Source organism: Oncorhynchus masou, chromosome 31, assembly GCF_036934945.1.
Source record: "Oncorhynchus masou masou isolate Uvic2021 chromosome 31, UVic_Omas_1.1, whole genome shotgun sequence".
NCBI classification, from domain to species: Eukaryota; Metazoa; Chordata; class Actinopteri; order Salmoniformes; family Salmonidae; genus Oncorhynchus; species Oncorhynchus masou.
The window spans coordinates 92,218,986-92,226,938 of NC_088242.1; the positions used below are offsets into that span (position 1 = coordinate 92,218,986).

General features: G+C 40.7%; 1 pseudogene; it reads right to left on the minus strand.

The window, feature by feature from the left end:
• The window catches only part of LOC135525059 (uncharacterized), a 33,226-nt pseudogene that overhangs the window by 23,233 nt on the left and 2,040 nt on the right, over positions 1-7,953 (minus strand).

Here is a 7,953-nt window from a genome sequence, read left to right on the forward strand (position 1 = left end):
TCACACCCTTTGACTTTTTCCACATTTTGTTGTTACAAAGTGGAATTCGAAATGGATTTAATTGTCATTGTTTGTCAGCAATCACACCAAATACTCTGTAATATCAAGATGGAAGAAAAATTTGAAAATGTGTTTTTTTTAAAGTAAAATAAAACACATCTTGATTAAATAAGCAGTCAACCCCCTGAGCCAATACATGTTAGAATCACATTTTGTAGCGATTACAGCTTTGAGTGTTTCTGGGCACGTCTCTAAGAGCTTTCCACGCCTGGATTGTGCAATGTTTGAACATTATTCTTTAATAAATTCTTCAAGCTCTGTTGATCATTGCTAGACAACAATTTTCAGGTCTTGCCATAGATATTCAAGCAGATTTAAGTCTAAACTGTAAAAACATTCACTGTCTTCTTCGTAAGAAACTCCAGTGTAGATGTGGCCTTGTGTTTTAGGTATTGTCCTGCTGAAAGGTGAATTAATATCCCAGTGTCTGGTGGAAAGTAGACTGAACCAGGTTTTCCTGTAGAATTTTGCCTGTGCTTTTCACTCTGTCAATTAGGTTAGAATTGTGGAGAAACCACAATGTTGTTTATCCATCCTAAGTTTTCTTCTATCACAGCCATTAACTGTTTTAAAGTCACCATTGGCTTCATGGTGAAATCCCATCCAAAAGTGTAATTAATAATTTCACCATGCTCAAAGACATATTCAGTGTCTGCTTTTAAATTATTTACCTATCTACCAATATGTGCTCTTCTTTGCAAGGCATTGGAAAAACTCCCTGGTCTTTGTGGTTGAATCTGTGTTTGAAATTCACTGCTCGAATTAGATAATTGTATGTGTATTTGTATTTAATAATTAAGGTTCCCCATTCTCTGCTACCTTGGCAACTGCTACTCTTCCTGGGTCCAGCAACATTAAGGCAGTTATATACAATTTTAAATATTACATTTCATAACACTTTTTACAACACATGTGTGCCCTCTGGCCAGTACTCTATCATCACATATCTACAATACAAAATCCATGTGTATGTGTGTGTAGTGTGTGTTTTATCATGTGTATGTGTGTCTATGCCTGTGTGTGTGTGTCTCTTCACGGTCCCCGCTGTTCCATTAGGGGTGTGGATTACAGAGATGAGGTAGTCATTAAAAAAGCATGTTAAACACCAATTGAATCCATGCAACTTAATATTATGTGACTTGTTATAACCTGTAATGGCTGATGGATATGACAACTACCAGTGAAAATAGAGGGCGCCAAATTCAAACTACAGAAATCTCATCATTACATTTCCTAAAACATACGTGTCTTATATCATTTTAAAGCTATTCTCGTTGTTACTCCCACCAAAGTGTCCGATTTCAAATAGGCTTTTCAGCGAAAGCACTACAAACGATTATGTTAGGTCTCCACCAAACCACAATAAGCCCAGCTATGATCCAGCAAAATATAGCATTCACAAAAAGCAAAAATGAAGATGAAAATTAGTCACTAAACTTGAATTATCTTCATCAGATGACACTCATAGGACTTCATGTTACACAATACATGCATGTTTTGCTTGATAAAGTTCATATTTATATAAAAAATTCTGAGTTTACATTGGAGCGTTAGATTCACTAGTTCCAAAAACATCAAGTGATTTTGCATAGCCACATCGTTTCAACAGAAATACTCATCATAAATGTAGATGATAATACAAGTTATACACATTGAATTATAGATATACCTCTCCTTAATGCAACCGCTGTGTCAGGTTTCAATAAAAGGTTACGGAAAAAGCAACCCATGCAATAATCTGAGACGGCGCTCAGAACAGTAGCCAAATTAGCCTCCATGTTGGAGTGAACATAAACCAGAAAATACATGATAAATGTTTACTTACCTTTGATGAACTTCATCAGAATGCAGTCCTAGACATCCCAGGTCCACAATAAATGCTTGATTTGTTCGAAAATGTCCGTTATTTATGTCCAATTAGCTACTTTGTTTAGCGCGTTTGGTAAACAATTCCAAAGTCACAAAGCACGTCCACTATAACGTAGGACGAAATGTCCAAAAGTTCCGTAACAGTCAGTAGAAACATATCAAACGATGTACTGAATCAATCTTTAGAATGTTGTTACATATATCTTGAATAACGTTCCAACCGGAGAATTAGAATTACTTCAGATGAGCGGTGGAACGCAAGTCCTTCCCCTGTGAACACGCCTGGTGAAAGCATGGTCCACTCATGGCTGTGGTGCCTATTTCCTGTGTCAATTGACCCCTTTCACATTAGAGTCATCAGACAAAGTTTTATTGACTGCTGACATCTAGTGGAAGGCGTAGGAAGTGAAAACTCATCCATATCTCGCTGTAATTTCAATGAGACCTTGGTTGAAAATCTGCCACCTCCAGAAAAAAAAACAGGAAGTGGAATTTCTCAGGTTTTTGCCTGCTATATGAGTTCTGTTATGCTCACAGACATAATTCAAACAGTTTTAGAAACTTCAGAGTGTTTTCTATCCAATACTAATAATAATATGTAAATATTCACAACTATGACTGAGGAGCAGGCCGTTTGATATGGGCACCTTTCATCCAAGCTACTCAATACTGCCCCTGCAGCCATAAAAAGTCTGAATTTGATTTAGGCTTTCCATAGCAAAGGGGTTGAATACTTATTGAGTCAAGACATTTTAGCTTTTCATTTAAAAAAAATGTCACTTTGACATTATTGGTTATTGTGTGTAGGCCAGTTACAGAAAAAAATCTTAATTTAATTAATTTTAAATTCAGGCTGTAAAATGTGGAAAAAGTCTAAGGATATGGAAACTTTCTGAAGTTACTGTACATGCCTACACTTGTAGCAATTTTCTCTCTCCCATTGACCGCCACCTTAATTCATTGACTTCCTGTTTTATTTTATTAGGATCCCCGATAGCCAACGCCAATGGCGACGGCTTGTCTTACTGGGGTCCGACACATGACGAAAAAGACATCACAGACAAAATACTATGATTTACATTTAAAAACATTAACAAGTAGTATGTGTGTGTGTGTGTGGGGGGGGGGTTGCATCTATCAGTTACACTTACTAGTCTGTGCATACACACAAAACCTTGGTCCCATGGGGGAGAGGAGTTGTGCAGTGAGGTTTGTTTGTTTTTTAACCAGGTTTGCTGTTCACTTGTGCTATATGAGGTGGAAGGGAGATCCATGCAATCATGGCTCTGTATAATACTGTATGTTTTTTGGAATTTGTTCTTTGCTATCTGGAAGGAAGGAGGAAGGAAGTCATCTCCATCTGGTTCTCCTCCTCCATCCTGTAGTGAAGTAGACTGAGAACACCAAGAAGATTGTTCCAATCAGTGCTGGTCCCATGTCATAAGTCGTGGAAACCGAAGGCAGTGGCATGCTGTTAAGTGGATGAGGGTGATTGCCAGAGTTTTGGAGCAGATTGACATAAGGAATAGCTTCGCTATACTGGTGCCTGATTTACCTGCGCCTTCATTACTGGGACTGACTGTGTCTGCAACGATGGTGCTTTCTCCAACTACGCTGTCTCCAACTACGCTGTCTCCAACTACGCTGACTCCAACTACGCTGTCTCCAACTACGCTGTCTCCAACTACGCTGACTCCAACTACGCTGTCTCCAACTACGCTGACTCCAACTACGCTGACTCCAACTACGCTGTCTCCAACCATGCTGACTCCAACTACGCTGTCTCCAACTACGCTGTCTCCAACTACGCTGACTCCAACTACGCTGTCTCCAACTACGCTGTCTCCAACTACGCTGTCTCCAACTACGCTGACTCCAACTACGCTGTCTCCAACTACGCTGTCTCCAACTACACTGACTCCAACTACGCTGTCTCCAACTACGCTGACTCCAACTACGCTGTCTCCAACTACGCTGACTCCAACTACGCTGTCTCCAACTACGCTGTCTCCAACTACGCTGACTCCAACTACGCTGTCTCCAACTACGCTGACTCCAACTACGCTGACTCCAACTACGCTGTCTCCAACCACGCTGACTCCAACTACGCTGTCTCCAACTACGCTGTCTCCAACTACGCTGACTCCAACTACGCTGTCTCCAACTACGCTGTCTCCAACTACGCTGACTCCAACTACGCTGACTCCAACTACGCTGTCTCCAACTACGCTGACTCCAACTACGCTGTCTCCAACTACGCTGTCTCCAACTACGCTGACTCCAAGTACGCTGTCTCCAACTACGCTGTCTCCAACTACGCTGTCTCCAACTGCGCTGACTCCAACTACGCTGACTCCAAGTACGCTGACTCCAAGTACGCTGACTCCAAGTACACTGACTCCAACTACGCTGTCTCCAACTACGCTGTCTCCAACTACACTGACTCCGGCAGCAGTTTCGTAGTCGAGTTTGGCTCCTTTCCCTCTCTCTGGATCTGACAGGGCACTGCCTGCTGTGGGAGGTCGTACTCTATCCTACTTCCCGTGAAAGGCTCAACAAATTGTGTGAGGGGTTGGAATGGGCTGATTTCTCAATTCCCTTTTCCAGGCCTTTGTATTTGGCAGTTCCAGTAGTGTAAAATAATTGAGTAAAAATACTTCAAAGTACTACTTAAGTAATTTTTTGGTGTATCTGTACTGTACTATTTATAATTTGGACAACTTTTACTTTAACTCCTGTCATGACTGTCCTGATCAGGTCAGGTTACAGGAGACCACAACCCTACTGATTATCTCTCAACCCCAACAGAGGAGGAGAGATATAGGGGTCTGAAGATGTGGGGGTTTTATGACCCCTCACGCCTCTGGTAAATCTCAGGCCACAGACAATTTCCTTTGTCCTGTTACTATGGAGAACCAGCCTCAGAACATTAACATTAAATAAAGGGACTTTGGAACAGTGGTTTCCGTCAGCCACAATGGTGGTCATGACGATAGATGGAATATGAAAATGTATGTCATTTTTGTTTTGTTATTAAAGGTTAATAGATGACGTTATTACGATAACATTAACGTGAAGAGTTTTCCTAGTATATGTTTGATGTTTATATATTGTACATTGTATGGAAAATATCCAAATCAAAGAGAATGTTTTGGGAAAGATGAAATGTGAAGGCTGGTCTAAGCAGGTGAATTCAAGTCGAACCATCCAGCCTCAACCTCCCATCGAATCATGGTATCTACACTGTTTCATTCCAATGCTGTGAGCTCTGAGCTACAGAGTTGTCTGTCCTTCCAGACCCCTTCCAGAGCAAGGGTGAGGGAACAGACTCCTAAGCCAAAAGGACACTGACATCGGAGGACAATCAGAGAGGTGCGCCGGAGTTTTTGCATCATCGAGCAACCTGAACGGTCTGTGCAGAGAATCCTCTGAGATCTTCCTCACGTAATTACATCATTATATTCTGACCCATAAGAGCGGCAGATTGAGGCAAGGCTCGGGTTAGAATAGCATAGCTGACAAATTCACCCAAATGTATAATTCTCTCGTGTACTTTCTTTTTCCTCTCTCTCTTTGAAATCCCCATTTTGGGTAACACATACCATAGTGTGTTGGCCTGTTATACCAAGTTCTAATAAATAGCCTATAATATGTGTTGTCTATGTCTATCTTTTATCATCATTTTAGCTTTCTCGTAAATAAATATTGAACTAAGATTGGTGTGGTACGAACTCATTGGTGAGACCCTGTTCCGTGCAGATTCACGGACTATACGACATTCAGAGCGAGCTTGTAGAAGTAACTGGTTAATTAGCGTCTGTTTTAAAATCGATATTCTGATATTCTTTGAGTTAATTTGGGAATAGATTCTCAATAAAAAAATAGTTTTCCCATGGTGCCCCAAGTTAATGAGTTAATTCAAGTATATGTGACCAAATTATGAAAGACAAGCATTGTAATTTTGAATTCCGTAAAGTGAGTGTGGAAGAGGTGAACAAATTATTGTTGTCTATCAACAATGACAAGCCACCATGATGGAAATCACTGAGGATAATAGAGGATGATATTGCCACTCCTATTTTTCATATCTTCAATTTAAGCCTACTAGAAAGTGTGTGCCCTCAGGCATGGAGTAAAGCAAAAGTAATTCCTCTACCTAAGAATAGTAAAGCCCCTTTACTGGCTCAAATAGCCAACCAATCAGCCTGTTACCAACCCTTAGTAAACTTCTGGAAAAAAAATGTGTTTGACCAGATGCTTTGCCATTTCACAGTAAACAAATTGACAACAGACTTTCAGCACAGCACATTTATAGGACAGGAAATTCAACGAGCTCAGCACTTACACAAATGACTGATGATTGCCACAGAGTAATTAATGATAAAAAATACTGTGGGGGCTGTTTTGTTAGACTTCAGTGCGGCTTTTGACATTATCGATTATACTCTGCTGTTGGAAAAACAAATGTGTTACAGCTTTACACCCCCTGCTATATTGCAGATAACGAGTTATGTGTCTAACAGAACATAGAGAGTGTTCTGTAATGGAAGCTTCACCAACATAATCCAGGTAGAATCAATTCCCCAGGGCAGCCTTTTCCAGTCTTTACTAATGACATGCCACTGACATGCCAGCGACTGAAATGACTGCAACATTTAACAAAGAGCTGCAGTTAGTTTCAGAATGGGCGGCAAGGAATAAGTTAGGACTAAATATTTGAAAAACTAAAAGCATTGTATTTAGGACAATCATTCACTAAATCCTAAACCTCAACTAAATCTTGTAATTAATTATGTGGAAATTGAGCAAGTTGAGGTGACTAAATTGCTTGGAGTAACTCTGGATTGGGAACTATCATGGTCAAAACATATTAATACAGCAGTAGCTAAGATGGGGAGAAGTCTGTCCATAATAAAGCACTGCTCTGCCTTCTTAAAAAAACACTATCAAGGCAGGTCCTACAGGCCCTAGTTTTGTCGCCCCTGGACTACTGTTCAGTTGTGGTCAGGTGCCACAAAGAGGGACTTTGCAATTTGCAAATTGCAATTGGCTCAGAATAGGGCACCACGGCTGGCCCATAGATGTACACAGAGAGCTAACATTAATTATATGAATGTCAATCTCTCCTTGCTCAAAGTGGAGGAGAGATTGACTTCATCACTACTTGAATTTGTGAGAGGAATTGACATGTTGAATGCACCAAGCTATATGTTTGAACTACTGGCACACAGCCTGGTCACCCATCCATACCCCACAAGACATGCCACCAGAGGTCTCTTCACAGTCCCCAAGTCCAGAACAGACTATGGGAGGTGCACAGTACTACATAGAGCCATGACTACATGGAACTCTATTCCACATCAAGTAATTGATGCAGGCAGTAAAAATGGAACAGCAGGGTCTGTGAAGCAACACAAACAGACACAGACACATGTATACAAACACACAATAACATACGCACTTTACACACACGTACGTTTTGTGTTGTAGATATGTGGTAGTAGAGTAGGGGCCTGAGGGCACACACTTAATGTGTTGTGAAGTCTGTTGCGAATGTAATGTAATGTTTCTAAAATTGTACAACTGCCTTGGCAGCAGCTAATGGGGATCCATAACAAATAAAAATATAAATAACTGGAGACTGTGAAAAGACCCCTGGTGGCATGTCTGGTGGAGTAAGTGTGTGTCAGTGCTGTGTGTAAGTTGACTATAGAAACTATTTGCAGCACATTAATGTTTCTTATAAAAACAAGAAGCGATACAGTCAGTCTTTCCTCAAATCTAGGCCAGGGGAGACTGGCATGCATAGTATTGATAGGAGCCCTCTAATTCCAATGACGAGCTAAACGTGCCGCTCTGTTCTGGGCTGCAGCTTATCGAGGTACTTCTTTACAGTACTTGACCACATCAATGGAAAAATAATCAAGATAAGATCACTAGAGCCTGCAGGATTTACTTTGTGGAGTGTGGTCTCAAAAAAAGAGGAGCATCTCTTTAAAAGCCAGACAGACCTCTGTTTCTGTT